The sequence below is a fragment of the Xenopus laevis genome, chromosome 2L (genome assembly GCF_017654675.1).
Source record: "Xenopus laevis strain J_2021 chromosome 2L, Xenopus_laevis_v10.1, whole genome shotgun sequence".
Classification (NCBI taxonomy): Eukaryota; Metazoa; Chordata; class Amphibia; order Anura; family Pipidae; genus Xenopus; species Xenopus laevis.
In genome coordinates this window covers 80,194,114-80,211,738 of record NC_054373.1, presented here as the reverse complement: position 1 = coordinate 80,211,738, position 17,625 = coordinate 80,194,114, and the positions used below count along the sequence as shown (strand labels likewise).

Genomic DNA, 17,625 nt, shown 5'->3' with positions numbered 1-17,625 from the left:
GGTTAAAGGAAAAAAGAGAATATTGGAACATGACACTCCTCTGTCAGAAGAGAAACAGGTTTAAGGTTTCATGTGGCCTTCCAGCCAAGCCCTATTCTTTTGCTAATTCAAGTAACAGGTCACGGGAGAATGACATGAAATGGTAATAGGGAAACTGAAGAGAACTGTTTTGATATGTAAATATTGTAATATAGATACACATCAACACATGGATATAGATAGCGAGCGAACACGCTATTGATGATTACATACAAATAAATTGCTCTCTGTATTCCATTAGCTCATAAAGCTGCAGATACATAAATAGAAGTCATGTTATCAAATTATTTGTTATATAAGGAGTATTTGAGCATATTTGTATGTATTGTATTTATTATTGAGATAATGCTTATTATAGTATTCATTGTCCCTTCTATGGATGTGTTGTTTGATATCTACATAGCTGCATTTGCTGCATTAAAGTGGCACTGCCCAAGTAAAAATATACATATAAAGATATGCCTACATTATTTTATTTCTCAGATGGCAGTATACAAATGGTAATGCATAACAATAACTTAAATTACAAGAACTTCATAACAATATATACAATATATATAGATATTCTATTATTATTATTTGCAATGGGCAGGGGATGTGCTGTGTATCTCTGCATCTTTGTAAGGATTTGCATATCTTCGAAGGCTTGAATTTATTAAGATATTGGAGAAGAGCCCAAGAGGCTTGTTTGTGAGCTGAAGACATTTGGTGAGCCAGTGTGTACTCCGGTTTCCTAGGAAGGGATTAGGGACAGTCTTTGTTGATATCTGGGAGAGAAGCTACAGAGGATGAGTTAAAGAAAGAAAGCAAGAGACCTGCTAGTTTTGTTCTGCTCTTCCATTCCATGAAGCCTATACAGCTAATAATAATCCTAAAGCAAACTGGTAAGATTTTCATTGTTGTTGTTGTTGTTTGCATGAGCTCATTTAATAGATATACATTATATGTGGGAGGAAAGTAATTAATTAATGGTTGTTGTGTGAGTATGATTTATTTAAAAACAGCACAAAGCACCAGCTCTACATAGAATCCTGCAAGCATCTAACTTCTTAAGTGTCAGCCTGCTAGTACCAGATGTCATGGGCACATGATAATTTGATATGTTTACAAATGTATTTTTTTCTCTATAGCAGGAATGGCTTACCTTTAAACAAATGCTGCATTACTCTGGTTTATTATCAAGTATGTTGTCTGCATAAGCAGCTGTTTTCTTGCAGAAATGTGAAAAGTATCAGTATTTATGGTCAAAGGCTCATGGGCTGTTTTGTTTGAGTATGCTGCTTAATTATTACCCCTTGAAAACTGGAATATCTTGCATTTTTTATTAGAAAATCACTTCCTTGTGACCTTATTCACTGGACAATTTCTGGACATTTTCCCCTAGGTGCAGGTTAAATTATACCATGTACCAATGTCATTAACCTTTATATGCATGGTGGTCTGTATATGTTGGCAGTTCTTATTTTTGGTTAAAGTAATATGTGTATTGCATGATGCATGTGAATAACTTCTGTTATATGAAGACTATCAATGCATTTTAAAGGGAAAGCATACTCTCAATGTAAGTAAGGATTATCCCTTACCTTTGTTTACAAAGTCAATAAAGTGTGTAGTATAGCTGGTTGTTTGCACAGAAAGTTCTTTGCATGTATATTTGGATTTGTATGAATAGGAACCGCCTTGGATTGCATTGATGTATACTCCAAATACCAACCATAACAAAGGCACCACTTCCATGGCTATTATGGATGTTTTTATTTTTTGCAATAAACAGACAATGTTTAATTTTAGGCTAGATATGGTAGCCTCTCTATATCTATAAAGTGAGAATGAAATAAATATAGTTTTGTCTCCTCAGTTTGATGATATAACCTCTGATCAATATTAGTTAAGGCTAATGTCACACCAGGCGGACAAAGCAGAAACTACAGAAACTACATGTCACCATAGGAAGTTTCAGCCCAAAAATTCACAAAAGCATTTGCAGACCAAAAACGGACTGCAAAATAAGCAACAGCGACAAATGTCCATCAGCTATTTGAGATGATGTGGCTCACTTGAATGGAAAAAAAGTCTTGTCGCACTGTAAACAATATCTTTTCTTTTTTGTGCTAAGGGGCCTATTTACTATCATTTGGATTTCTTTAGAGATTTATTAAGTGTAAAAGCCACAAAAAACTCTAATACAAAACGTTACCAAGTAAAAGCTGTTGAGGTCCCATAGAAGTCAATGGGAGCTGTGCTGATCCTATTGGACCTTTTTTTTTTTTTAGCCATTCAGACTTTTAGAGGCTTTTATGTTTTTTGCTAGTAATTGTCTGGAAAAACTCAAGGTTTAGAGGTTTTCATATCTTTCAGTACATCCTTCAGCCCTTTTTTCCATTCATAGTTTTCATAATTGGAACTTTTAATAACTTTCATGGCATTCGTGGTTTTAGTGAAAATTAGTTTGATCGTGGATTGAAAAACCACTAAAATTTGAACTTTAATAAACAGGCCTCCAAAAGTGTGTATAAGATATAAGGGTAAGGGCACACGCTCAGATTTTAGTCGCACGGCAACAAATCACCTCTTCTTCGGGCGACTAATCTTCCCGACAAGCCTTCCCACCAGCAAGAGTCTAAATCGATGGTGGGATGGCACTCGGAGTGCTTCATTTTCCAAAGTTGCCAGAAGTTTCCTCGTGAGGCAACTTCGGATGACTTCGGAAGACAAATCGCTCCGAGTGCCATCTCACCGGCAATTTAGATTCTAGCCGGAGAGAAGGCTTTTTGGGGAGATACAGGGGCGATCCTGGCCCCTCCGTCGCCTGAGGCAGCAGCAGTTGCTGCTGCCCCCCCTCCCCTGGAAATTCGCTCTTAAAGTACCAGGAGCAGCATTTTTGCTGCCCCTGGTACCTAGTGGGGCGCTGCCGCCTGAGGCGACAGCCTCAACTTGCCTCATTGGCAAAGCACACCTGGGGAGATAAGTCACCTGAAGAAGAGGTGATTTGTCACCGGGCGACTAAATCTCTCCGAATCTTAGTGTGTGCCCTTACCCTAAAGGGTGCAAGTGCAGGTATGCTAAAATGGATGCAAGTATTGTATACAATGACTCCAACCAACTGAGAGATTCATAAGCTAAATGTAAATAAACAGGCACACTTTTCCATTCAGGCACTCTATCTGATCTAATTTCTACCTAATTGCTTGTAAGTAGATAAGTTATTTATATATATACATCTGGATTTAAGCAGGCGGCAATTGCAGACTTTGCAACATTTTGAGGAATATGTTTACTATTCTAGCTTTCTGATGGCAACCCTGATGGAAACCTCACTAGTTCTATTTAATTCTGTTTTATCTAATGGTTCTCAGGCAAAGTTGTCAGTTTACATAAACTAACAAGAGTCAGACTAGGACCATTGCTGTGCATACGTCCATACCATGGAAATCATTAGGATAAAAGAAAGGAGTTCTATTGCAGGGAATTACAAACCATAAATAAATAGACAAAAAGTTTCCTTATTTCTTGATATTACTAGTGCTTTTGGACTGTCTTTTGAGGAACCCTAATGAGCATTGCACACACACATACACACTGACATAAGTACATGTACACACACATAGTCCTTGAGTATGAGAAACTAAGGTTTTATATTGACAAAGTGAATATTAAACAAAATAATTAACATTTATTTAAATTTGTTTTTATAAAACATAAGAAGAAATTTGGAGATTTGAGATTCTCAAGCTGTTCTGGTTCGATATATTTTTACTTGCTAATGTATGCTAAAAAGTGCCTTACCTGATAACAGATTTATAAAGTAAAAGTGCACATTTGCACTTGCAAAAATCCTCAGAACATATAATATATAATAATAATATAGTAATATATTAATAATATTTAATAAATATACAAATAATATAATAATAATAACTCATTAACTCACATTAACTCATTTAGCCAAACACCTTTTAACTTCATGGAATTGCAGGACATTAACCAAATGCTGATTATTTTGCCTTTATTATTCAGAATGGTACAGGACACAAAGTGCTGTTTGTCAGATCTACAGAGATTACAGGGTTATTTTCCCATGAAATGGGACTGTCATACATTTTCCCTTTCAGCGAAAATTAAGCAATAACATTTCCAGTGTCCACTGGAAATCAACAAAGGGTCTCATTATTTCTTATGATTTAATGCATTAGATAACTTGGCAACATTTTTTTCTTTTTGCTTGAGGCAAAGACTATAATTAGAAGGAAAGCTTTGGTTTTGTGGAAGTCAATCAACTGTAATTTGATTCAGTGGATAATATATGTTTGAGAGAAAGATGAAGGACACGTGGATGACTACATTAATAATTTGATCTTTTAAAGAATATGCATACATCTGTACAAATATGTGTGTGTTCAGGGTTAGTGATGGGCGAATTTGCGCCGAAACGGCGCCGGCGTCTAGTTTTTGACGCCGGCGCCCGTTTTTTCGGAAATTTTTTTTTTGATGCTGGCGAATGTTTGCCGCAAATTTTCGCGGGCGTTTCGCCAATTTATTCGCTGGCGACGAATTGCGCAAATTCACCGCGAATTCGCGCCTGGCGAATAAATTCGCCCATCACTATTCGGGGTAGATCCTGATAAATAGTAGAGTACCACTTTCTAATAAGCATATTGGAAATTAAAAATACTTGTTTGCATCTATCCTGACTCCAAGCGGATTCCAGTTTGGGCTTAATTCAAGTGTTTTGTGATATTGGCAAATGCAGCCTGAATTTCTTTCATTTATTGCTTCACTTTATATTATTCTAGGTAAATAATAAGATTTGAATAAGGACTGTTTCTGTTGCAGCTTATAGACTTAGTCTTGCCAAAGCCTCTATTATAATCCTACTGACTGGCCACAGCCTCCCCTATCACCCTCCATAGACCTACTGTAGTGTCATAATCACCACAGGAGCATGACCTGACCATATGGTTGCAAATGATGGGCAAACAAACAAATAAAACTTTTTTATCAGCAAATGTAACACAGTGGTATCCAAGAAACCACCTCAGTCAGGGTCACAATATCCCCCCACAGGTACACATCCTGCCTGCTATCAGTCTAACTGGAGTATTCAGTGAGCTGAGCCTTGAAGTTGTGCCTGACCTAATGAGAGATACTGTACTGCGGATACTAAACAGGAGCAGATGCTTGTTAGCAGATGGAACACAATAGCTGTCTTGAAAACAAATTGCAACTACAAATATTTTTAAATCATCCATGTAAAGAGTTTGATTTTGGCTTAAGCGGATGGCAGAAGCTCAGTACCAATAAATTCACTAGGTAAATGTTTTGTCCTTTAACACAAAATGGATTCCACTGATTTCCACAAAAACCATCAATGTTTCGATCTGGATTCCAGGACCTTTTTCAAGACGTTTCCTGATCAAAATGTTGGCACTGCTGAATAAAATTTGCAAAATGGCAAAAGAATTCACCAAACACATTAAAAGCCAATAGGCAGTTTTTAATGCAACATGTCTCAAACCACGTGTCATTTACCAAACCACGCAACATTTTTTTCACTATACATTAGAAACCCTGTGAAATATTTCACTCATCCCTAATGCTGACACAGATGTAATTTTGATTCCGAGCCCAGAAATGCCACAATCCCAAACATGAACATTTTCAGAACAGTTGCGTCCCATTTGCATAGAAATGCAATTGTATGTATTTTTAGGCATCAGCCACAACTGCATCAGATGCATCACTCCATACATAATTATTACGATTATTTTTATTTTGTGCCTTACACATTACTCATAAGTCATATCTTTCAGAAAATGAAAGGGACCTTCATTTTCTCCATCACTCTGAATGACATTTATGAAGATAAATGGTGAAGCTTTAAACATTGCTGCATGCATGACTTTTTATAAGATACATCAATTTGGAGCCAGTCACCCGAATTATTCTCTGTGCTTTGTTCTCCCAAGTCATAAAATCTCTGTCAGAATTTTCAGGAAAGCAATACTGTATTTCAGATAATTGCTTGGAATTATATACATTTTTTAAATGTAAAAGTTTCTTTTGTAAAATCAATTCTAACTTGTATGCTGCAGTTCAAGGTTAGTAAACAAATTAATGGATAATGATATTTTTATTTTCATTTAATGGTTTTTGAGGATTTTGAAACCTCAAATACTTATTTATAGTGCTAAATGATCCTAAAAAATATGAACATCTGTAAAACCTCTTAAAATTCAAGTTCAAGGACAATTGCTAGCAAAAAAAAAAATTGGAAAACCTCAAATTCTGAATGGCTAAAAAATGTTGCAGCTCCTCTTCACTTCCTCATCTGCTGCATTTTGCAATGTAATAATCTTCATTAGTCTGTTGTATTGCAGATTTGAATTGCGTATTGATGCATTTAAGACATGCTTGAAGGTGGCATAATATTTTGAGTAAACAACTTTTTCAGTAAGAAAGTTTATTACATACACTGCGCACCGGTGCAAACTATAATATTTGTAATCTTTCTAACACTGTCGGAAGTGGTCACTAAACATTTTCGGGGTTCACAAAAGCTATATTAAGCACTGCGTATCTTGACAGCGCTATATAAATAAATGATGATGATGATGATGATATTAAATTCATGCCAAGGAAAACTTGTTCAATAAATGTGCCTGTTACAGACTTTTATTACATTAACCCAAATTTATGAACAAAGTACATGATGCTAATGCAGTTTTCAGATGCAAATCCCCATCTTTTTTCTCTAATATGGCCTTTTGTCCCAAAATACCAGCTTTATAAATTGTATCTGCTGCTAATTTTGCAAAAAATGCCAATACGTGCACAAATTAGCCTTCACATTTTGAGTGTTATTTAATAAACGTCGAATTTTTTCTGGTTGGGCTCTTTGGGACAAAAAACTAATTTTTAGACATTTATTAAACCCCGATGCTGCAAAAAGTCCAAATCCCAAAATTTACCATCTCAGGCCTGTCGAGGTCCTATATAAGTCAACGGGAGACGCACCTATCTCAATTTGAAGTTAACGTGGTCTGCTTTAGGTTTAGCCAGAAAAGCCAACCTTTCACTGAAATTGTAAGTTTTTTCACAATTCGATTAAATTGAGGTTTGATTTTTATTAATAAATAATTTTTTTAATTGTGAGATAAATTCAGTAACTAACCCCCTTAGTGAATCACTAACATTTTCAAAGTGTGATGGAGCACCATTTGTGCAAATTTGCTTGGTGCAAGTTAGTAGCAACTATTTACACTACCCACTAGTAATTCCAGGGTTCCCTAGCATTAATGTGTACCCCTTGATTGGTTGCCATGGTTTACAGCCCAGGTGCAGAGTTGCCTAGAGTTGGTAAACAATGCAGTCTCTGCATCTACCTGTAATTATTATTTTGCCCTCCTGCCTTTATGTACACACATGGTTAAAGTTTATTGCACTGAACAAAGAAAGTCTACTAATTGCATAATCTTCACTAGATATGCAGAATGTATAGTTCTGTGCTTAGGTCAGGTCACATGCAATTTTTTAATTCTTGTCTTTTGCTACAACATCTGTGAAACATATGTAGTTATTTGTTGCCTTGAGCAAAAATGTTATGAACAGAGTTTTGTTTTGTTTTTTTAAGAAAAAAGGCAAATTACATTCCTTTATCTTAAAAGTTACGATCAATAAGAGCATTTTCATAAATACATTAACCCAAAAATGGCAAATTTGTAGTCAGCTAGCTGAAATGATCTTCAAATCAAGCAGCAAGTCCAGTCATCTGATTAGAGTCCATGGCACACAGGTGAAAGAAATACCAGTTACCTGCAGTGAAGTGCAACTTGCGGTGATTCCCAATGATATGCCTCTCTGTAGGTAGCAGTGAACTAACTGCTCTTTGTGCTATTAGCTTGAGGGTGCTGGCAAATGTATAAAGTAAAGGTTGGTGGGCACATGTTAGACATTTCGAAATTCATCTCAATTACCCCACCTATTTTTGTTTTCACTTTAGTATTTGTAAAATTTTTAAAATGTAAATATAAAGATTTGAATACACGATCATTGTCATCATCATTGTTGACAGATTTGCAGGAAGAGATAATTCATTCCACCCAAATCTTGTAAAGTCTTAAAAAATATATCATGGATGACATGATAATGTTTCAGACATGATATTTACATTTAACTGTTGAAGGATGATGGGATATGTAGTTCACAGCTGGAGAGCTGCGTATTTGACCTAATATTAATTTTCTAGGATGTCCTGTCATATTTTTTTTAGTTATTGCCAGGACAGTCTCTGTTGATGTTTCGGTCAATAATAGGTTAGGTTGTGCAGTGTGACAAGCAGAGCATACCGGGATGGGTTTATCAGGATACTACATGGTATATTATACTAAATTGTTCTCTGGAAAAGGACTTGTCATTTGTACTGAACTGGAAACACTATGAAATATTGATCTGAAAGACACAGAACAGCACATCTAATTGGATACCCCGCTACTGAGCATTGTATGACAGATGAACAGCTTGCTCATTTAGCAGTCTATTGAAAGAAAGCTTTGTCATGTTAAATGTACACCTGTTTAAAGTGAAAGTATGACAGCTAAACTGCCTTTTATAGGAACCCACATAAAGTTATTGGCCCAGATGCACCTGCCATGGGCAGATTAAGTTGAAACAAACAGAATAGTATCAGATGACTTGATGTGTATTAAAAGGGAAAAAATATATATCTATATGGCAAGGATGGCAAGATTGAGTGGAGGCGATGACCACAGTGGTGTCGTAGAACTACAGCATACATTATACCTCATAACACATTTACCAAGCTAATATAACAAGTTCAATAACTATAATTGTTTGTTTTAATGAGGTGTATGATGTACTAGATATACTGTTTTTTAATTGCAGTAGTGTAATATATTTGTCCATGTTATGATGTGCATTGCCTTCATCCTTGGGCCTCTATGTATAATGTTGTTTTCATGTAAGAGTTATAATGACATTTTTTCCTTATCTTCTAATTAGCCAGCAACAGCATTGCTTAAGGAAATTAAAACAGTTTTACTGCCTCTGGTTTTCTAGGGAATTGAAAAAACAATTTGTAGTAAAATATACATTTACTTCATCAATTATTTGAACCTGTAATACGGCTGTCAGTCTTGTATTCCTGTTGTTAAATTTCATCCTGTTCTCGAAGCCAGCTAGCAGATAATGCCAGGAGTTGTGGTTACTGGCAGCAGATTGTTGTGAATTTGACATCCTTGACCTAAAGCACATAAAATTATGTTGTAAACCCATCTACCCAGGTGTTGGTTATGTACTGCATTTTTTAGGTTAATATTTGCCAGTTCTGTGTAATAGTGAAACAATTTTCCTGGCTAATAAATCATGTTATATATTCCTCTATAAACAAGAAGGTCTGGTTGTTTTCTCTAAACTTGCATATGTTTATTATGAGAGAATTTACATTTGGATTAGGTGCTCCAATATAAACCCACCTGGAAGGCATTTGCAACCTCATAATGATGCATTCCAGCGTTTGTAATGAAAAACATGAAACTTTTTTATTAACATTTATTTTACTCGTACTCAGCATGAAATAGTTCTATGACACCACTGTGGTCATCTTGCCATCCTGTTTCTAGGTAATCATTAAATTAGTATCCTGGTTAAGAAGGGCGATGTATATTGTACATATTCTACAAATAGAGTTTATATTGAAACAGATAGAACTACAGAATAAACATCTCTTGTTGCTGTCAGTGTCTCTGATTTAAACATAAGGAGGAGTTCATCATACGATTTATAGATATAAGACACAGACCAGGAACAGGCAGTACTTTAGTCTGCAAACACCCTTTATTGGTGTATTCTCACTCATGACATGTTTCGGGAGCTAGTCCCTTTTTTATTCTATTCTGATTATTGTATCTGAGGAGTTCATCATAGCAGGGTTTTTAACTGAAATATGGAATCAGATAATATACTTTTTCCTCTTTTTCCTATAGGTGGGCCTATACGGAACAGACACTTAGGGGCATATTTATCAAGGATCGAAGTTCGAAGAAAAAAAACTTTGAAATTCGACCAACTTACCCAAAAGTCTTAGATAGGTTCTAGGAGGTCCCCCATAGGCTAAACAGCAATTCGGCAGGTTTAAGGTGAAGTTTTTTAAAGAGACAGTACTTCGATTTTCAAGTGGTCGAATTTTCGAAGGTTTTTCAATTTGAAGTCGAATTTGACCTATTTGATGGTCGAAGTACCCAAAAAAAATTCGAAGTTTTTTAATTCAAAAATTCACTTTCTAAATCTGCCCTAAGAGGGTTATTTACCAAACTCTGGTCGGGCTTTTTGGGGCAAAACACAAATTTTCCATGTTTTTTTAAAACTCTTTTTCAATAGGGATGCACCAAATCCACTATTTTGGATTCAGCCGAACCCCGAATCCTTCGCGAAAGATTCAGCAGAATACTGAACCGAATCCAAATCCTAATTTGCAAATGCAAATTAGAGGTGGTATGGGGTAAACATATATTACTTCCTTGTTTTGTGACAAAAAAAGTCATGTGATTTCCTTTCCAGCCCCTAATTTGCTAATGCAAATTAGGATTAGGTTTGCCGAATCCGAATCCTGCTAAAAAGGCTGAATCCTGGCCTAATCCCGAACTGAATCCTGGATTCAGTGCATCCTACTTTTTGAGATTTATTAAAGCCCAATGCAGCAAAAAGCCATAATAATAAATAATAAAATAAAATCAGGTATGGGAGTTTAGTTGTGGATTTTTTATTTAAAAAATGAGAAGAATTTGATTTTAGTAAATAACCCACTAAATAAACCCAACAAAGAAAAAAGAAAAAAAAACATTAATGGAGCTACAGTTCAAACTAGGTTTTATAAATATACAAAAATATTTATTTATTAATTCCATATGCAACAAGTGTACATGGTAATAAGCTAAAAACATCCATTACAAATAGCACAAAGGGGGTGAGATAGATGATGATATAATTGATTGTATATATGTATATCTGCTGCCATGGTTACAGACTATAATAACACAACTAACATTGCATTTCCCACAACACAATGTGCATTTCTTTTTATGGAGCCCCTGAGGAAGCCAGCATGTGGGCAAAATGTACATTGGGACTTTTGGACTTCAATATTGGTTTTGGTGAGACCTGTCTGGGTTTCTACGTCTATCAGAATCTAACATTATTTGTGGTAAAAATACCTATGTGTTTAGGGTACTTGTGTTCACTTTCTTAACTGTTAAATGTTTTTTTGTATTGTTATTGTAGCCTTAAAGGAATACTGTCATGGGAAAAAAAAAAAATTCAAAATGAATCAGTTAATAGTGCTGCGCCAACAGAATTTTGCATTGAAATCCATTTTTTCAAAATAGCAAACAGAATTTTTTATATTCAATTTTGAAATCTGTCATGGGGCTAGACATATTGTCAATTTCCCAGCTGCCCCAAGTCATGTGACTTGTGCTCTGATAAACTTCTATCACTCTTTACTGCTGTACTGCAAGTTGGAGTGATATCACTAGGGATGTAGCGAACGGCGGAAAAAATGTTCGCGAACATATTCGCGAACTTGCGTCAAAAATGCGAACGGTTTGCGAACGTCGCGAACCCCATAGACTTCAATGGGAAGGCGAATTTTAAAAGCTAGAAAAGACATTTCTGGCCAGAAAAATGATTTTAAAGTTGTTTAAAGGGTGCAACGACCTGGACAGTGGCATGCCAGAGGGGGATCAAGGGCAAAAATGTATCTGAAAAATACATTGTTGACACAGCGCTGCGTTTTGTGCTGTAAAGGGCAGAAATCACACTACATTTCTAAACTTGTGTAATAAACTGCTTTAAAACGTCCGGCGTCTACATGCCAATCAAGTCGTGTAAAGGTTACAGCCTGTTCACACGCAAAGACAAAACGCGGCGCTTACTGCAACGCAAAAAAACGCAAAGAGCTTTCATGAATGATACCGTCAAGTGAGCAAATAATAGTTTTTAATTACTAGTTGCTTGTCACCTCCAGGATGTTCGTCCTGTTGGTGGCAATATTTCTGTAGTGGTGTGTTTAGCAGTCACCATGCTTGTGCGCACGTGCACGGTCAGGCAGAGGTAATTCAATGTACAGTGAAGTGAACCAAAAAACACTGATTCTGCAGTGTGGGCCCAGTTTTGGTCTACTTTATTGATCACCTGCGGTGACCATAAAAGATGCGATTTTGCCACTGTTGCAGAACCCTGAAAAATTAGGCATGTGTACTTTCCTGAAAAATTATGTTTTTTTGTCGCAGCCACTGAAGCACAGAGGCCAGAAAAAATATGCCATATGAATGCTAAAAATATAAAAAAATTTTGTCGCAGCCACTGAAGCACAGAGGCCAGAAAAAATATGCCATATAAATGCTGAAAATATGAATTTTTTTTTGTCGCAGCCACTGAAGCACAGAGGCCAGAAAAAATATGCCATATAAATGCTGAAAATATGAATTTTTTTGGTTGCAGCCACTGAAGCACAGAGGCCAGAAAAAATATGCCATATAAATGCTGAAAATATGATTTTTTTTTGTCGCAGCCACTGAAGCACAGAGGCCAGAAAAAATATGCCATATAAATGCTGAAAATATGAATTTTTTTGGTTGCAGCCACTGAAGCACAGAGGCCAGAAAAAATATGCCATATAAATGCTGAAAATATGAATTTTTTTGGTTGCAGCCACTGAAGCACAGAGGCCAGAAAAACTCAGGATTTACCGGTCCAAAAAGTTTTGATTAAAATGAAACCAGTAGGGTTTGCACCCTAGTTTGTAACGGTGGTGGAGGACGCTAAAGGACAGCTGTGTGTGGAGTCATGCGGCGTGCAGAGAAGGACAGCTGCATGGGGAGTCAGAACAAGTCTTCCGGCGTGCAGTAACCCTCCGAGATCCATGCCTCGTTCATTTTAATAAAGGTCAGGTAATCCACACTTTTGTGACCTAGGCGAGTTCTCTTCTCAGTTACAATCCCTCCTGCTGCACTGAAGGTCCTTTCTGAGAGGACACTTGAGGCGGGGCAAGACAAGAGGTTCATGGCAAATTGTGACAGCTCTGGCCACAGATCAAGCCTGCGCACCCAGTAGTCCAGGGGTTCATCGCTCCTCAGAGTGTCGATATCTGCAGTTAATGCCAGGTAGTCCGCTACCTGCCGGTCGAGGCGTTCTTTGAGGGTGGATCCAGAAGGGTTCTGGCGCTGCCTTGGACTGAAAAACCTTTGCATGTCTGACGTTACAGAGTGGCCAAAGTGCATTGTCCTTGCAGGTGCGCTCGTGGCAGGATTAGTGGCACCTCTGCCCCTGGAATGTTGATGAGTTCCTGAAGTGACATCACCCATAAAAGCATTGTACAACATGTTTTGCAGGCTGGTTTGTAAATGCAGCATCCTTTCGGACTTGTGGTACGTTGGTAACATTTCTGCCACTTTATGCTTGTACCGAGGGTCTAGTAGCGTTGCGACCCAGTACAGGTCCTTCTCCTTAAGCCTCTTGATACGGGGGTTCTTCAACAGGCATGACAGCATGAAAGACCCCATTCTCACAAGGTTGGATGCAGAGGTATCCATCTCTGCTTCCTCGTTATCAAGGACTATATCATCCACGGTCTCCTCCCCCCAGCCATATACAAGACCAGGGGTCCCCAAAAGGTCACCACAAGCCCCCTGGGAAGCCTGCTCCTGTTGGTCCTCCTCCTCCACAAAGCCACCTTCCTCCTCTGACTCCACTTCTGACACCTCTCCCTGCGTTGCAGCAGGTGCCTGGGCTCGTTCTGGTGATTCCGACCAGAAATCGTGCGCTTCCTGCTCCTCGTCACGCTGGTCTACAGCCTCATCTGTCACTCGTCGCACAGCACGCTCCAGGAAGAAAGCAAAGGGTATTAGGTCGCTGATGGTGCCTTCGGTGCGACTGACCATGTTTGTAACCTCTTCAAAAGGGCGCATGAGCCTGCAGGCATCGTGCATAAGCACCCAGTAACGGGGGAAAAAAATCCCCAGCTCTGCAGATCCAGTCCTACCACCCAGTTCAAACAGGTATTCATTGACGGCTCTTTGTTGTTGCAGCAGACGTTCAAACATGAGGAGCGTTGAATTCCAGCGAGTCTGGCTGTCGCAAATTAAACGCCTGACTGGCATGTTGTACCGCTGCTGAATGTCAGCAAGGCGTGCCATGGCTGTGTAGGAACGTCTGAAATGGGCCGACACCTTCCTGGACTGCCTGAGAATGTCCTGGAATCCTGGGTACTCCGAGACAAAACGTTGGACTATTAAATTCAGAACATGTGCCATGCAGGGCACATGTGTTAAATTGCCCAGTCTCAGTGCTGCCAACAGATTGCTTCCGTTGTCACACACACTACTTTTCCGATCTTCAGTTGGTGTGGGGTCAGCCACCGATCGGCCTGTGACTGCAGAGATGACAGGAGTACAGATCCGGTATGGTTTCTGCTTTCCAGGCACGTCATCCCCAAGACAGCATGACAACGGCGTACCTGGCACGTCGAATAGCCTAGGGGGAGCTGGGGGTGCACAGGTGTGGAGGAGGAGGACCCAGCAGCAGAGGAGGAGGAAGCAGAGGAAGAAGATGAGGTAGAGAGCGAAGGAGGAGTAGAGGTGGTGGCAGAACCACGTGCAATCCGTGGCGGTGACACCAACTCCACTGTTGTTGTTGAGCCACGCATTCCCTGCTTCCCAGCCATAAGCAAGTTCACCCAGTGGGCAGTGTAGGTGACATACCTGCCCTGACCATGCTTGGAGGACCATGCGTCAGTAGTCATATGGACCTTTGCCCCAACACTAAGTGACAGAGATGCGGTGACTTGGCTCTGCACATGGTGGTACAGGTGTGGTATTCCCTTCTTGGAGAAAAAATTGCGGCTGGGTACCTTCCACTGCGGTGTCCCAATTGCTACAAATTTGCGGAAGGCCTCAGAGTCCACCAGCTGGTATGGTAAAAGCTGGCGGGCTAAGAGTGCAGACAAGCCAGCTGTCAGACGCCGGGCAAGGGGGTGACTCGCAGACATTAGCTTCTTACGCTCAAACATGGCCCTCACAGAAACTTGGCTGGGGGCAGATGACTGGGAACTGGTGGTCAAGGTGGAAGGCGGAGTGGAGGGTGGTTCAGACGGGTCAAGGACAGCAGAGGTAGAGCAGTAAGATGCTGGACCAGAAGGAGGGTGGCTTTTAGTTTGTCTGCTGCCTTTGAGGTGTTGCTCCCATAGTGCTTTGTGCTTGCCATTCATGTGCCTTCGCATAGAAGTTGTACCTATGTGGGTGTTGGGCTTCCCAAGACTCAGTTTCTGACTGCACTCATTGCAAATTACAACGCTTTTGTCAGAGGCATACACATTAAAAAAATCCCACACTGCTGAGCTTTTTGAAGCTGGCAATCTGGCGGTAACAGTAGAAGTTGGCGGCAATGGCGGGTGTGTTGGCCGGCTGACCACAGGTGCCGATACATGTTGTTGCCCTACTGTTCCCTGCGAGCTGCCCTCCCTGCTTCTTCTAAGTCTTATTCTCCTCCTGCCTCTCTGACTCTCCGTCTCTCCATCTGAACTATCCTCCTCTTGCTCTCTTCTACTGGGCACCCACAAAACATCAATCTCCTCATCATCATTCTCCTCAGATGCATCAATTTCTTCTAACAGCTCACAGAAGGAAGCAGCAGCGGGGACCTCCTCATCACTCATTATGTCCATCTCTGTTGTGTTGTCTGCCAGAATTATGTCTGGTGTAACGTCCTCATCTCCTTCATCTTCTTCTGCCAATAATGGTTGCGCATCACTCAGTTCAAGAAACTCATGTGTAAATAACTCCTCTGACTCCAGTGAAGAAGGGGCGCCGGTGGTGGAGGAAGTGTTACGTTATTATTGATATTTAGACAGAATGTGAAAAAGCTCACACAGCTAGTCGGCAGTTGTTTGAAGAACACACTGGGCAAACAATGTCTGCAAGGTCAACGTATACACTACAGCAGTGGATACGGAATATATTATTGCTGCTTGGAAAACGTCACTCAGGTGGTGTTTCTGGAGACAGTATTATTATTGATATTTAGACAGAATGTGAACAAGCTCACACAGCTAGGTGGCAGTTGTTTGAAGAACACACTGGGCAAACAATGCCTGCAAGGTCAACGTATACACTACAGCAGTGGATACGGAATATATTATTGCTGCTTGGAAAATGTCACTCAGGTGGTGTTTCTGGAGACGGTATTATTATTGATATTTAGACATAATGTGAACAAGCTCACACAGCTAGGTGGCAGTTGTTTGAAGAACACACTGGGCAAACAATGCCTGAAAGTTCAACGTATACACTACAGCAGTGGATACGGAATATATTATTGCTGCTTGGAAAACGTCACTCGGGTGGTGTTTCTGGAGACGGTATTATTATTGATATTTTGACAGAATGTGAAAAAGCTCACACAGCTAGGCGGCAGTTGTTTGAAGAACACACTGGGCAAACAATGCCTGCAAGGTCAACGTATACACTACAGCAGTGGATACGGAATATATTATTGCTGCTTGGAAAACGTCACTCAGGTGGTGTTTCTGGAGACGGTATTATTATTGATATTTAGACAGAATGTGAACAAGCTCACACAGCTAGGTGGCAGTTGTTTGAAGAACACAATGGGCAAACAATGCCTGCAAGGTCAACGTATACACTACAGCAGTGGATACGGTATATATTATTGCTGCTTGGAAAACGTCACTCGGGTGGTGTTTCTGGAGACGGTATTATTATTGATATTTAGACAGAATGTGAAAAAGCTCACACAGCTAGGCGGCAGTTGTTTGAAGAACACACTGGGCAAACAATGCCTGCAAGGTCAACGTATACACTACAGCAGTGGATACGGAATATATTATTGCTGCTTGGAAAACGTCACTCAGGTGGTGTTTCTGGAGACGGTATTATTATTGATATTTAGACAGAATGTGAAAAAGCTCACACAGCTAGGCGGCAGTTGTTTGAAGAACACACTGGGCAAACAATGCCTGCAAGGTCAACGTATACACTACAGCAGTGGATACGGAATATATTATTGCTGCTTGGAAAACGTCACTCAGGTGGTGTTTCTGGAGACGGTATTATTATTGATATTTAGACAGAATGTGAACAAGCTCACACAGCTAGGTGGCAGTTGTTTGAAGAACACACTGGGCAAACAATGCCTGCAAGGTCAACGTATACACTACAGCAGTGGATACGGAATATATTATTGCTGCTTGGAAAACGTCACTCAGGTGGTGTTTCTGGAGACGGTATTATTATTGATATTTAGACAGAATGTGAAAAAGCTCACACAGCTAGGCGGCAGTTGTTTGAAGAACACACTGGGTAAACAATGTCTGCAAGGTCAACGTATACACTACAGCAGTGGATACGGAATATATTATTGCTGCTTGGAAAACGTCACTCAGGTGGTGTTTCTGGAGACGGTATTATTATTGATATTTAGACAGAATGTGAACAAGCTCACACAGCTAGGTGGCAGTTGTTTGAAGAACACACTGGGCAAACAATGCCTGCAAGG

The 17,625-nt window shown here is 39.5% G+C and overlaps 1 protein-coding gene across 1 annotated transcript in view; it reads left to right on the top strand.

Moving 5' to 3' along the window:
• The first annotated feature begins 803 nt into the window (after positions 1 to 803).
• mid1.L (midline 1 L homeolog) overlaps positions 804 to 17,625 on the top strand; it is a 197,425-nt gene continuing 180,603 nt past the window's right edge. The window contains exon 1 of the mRNA XM_018244724.2: positions 804 to 923. The gene's annotated coding sequence lies outside the window, so the exon portion shown is untranslated. The remainder of the gene's footprint in view (positions 924 to 17,625) is intronic.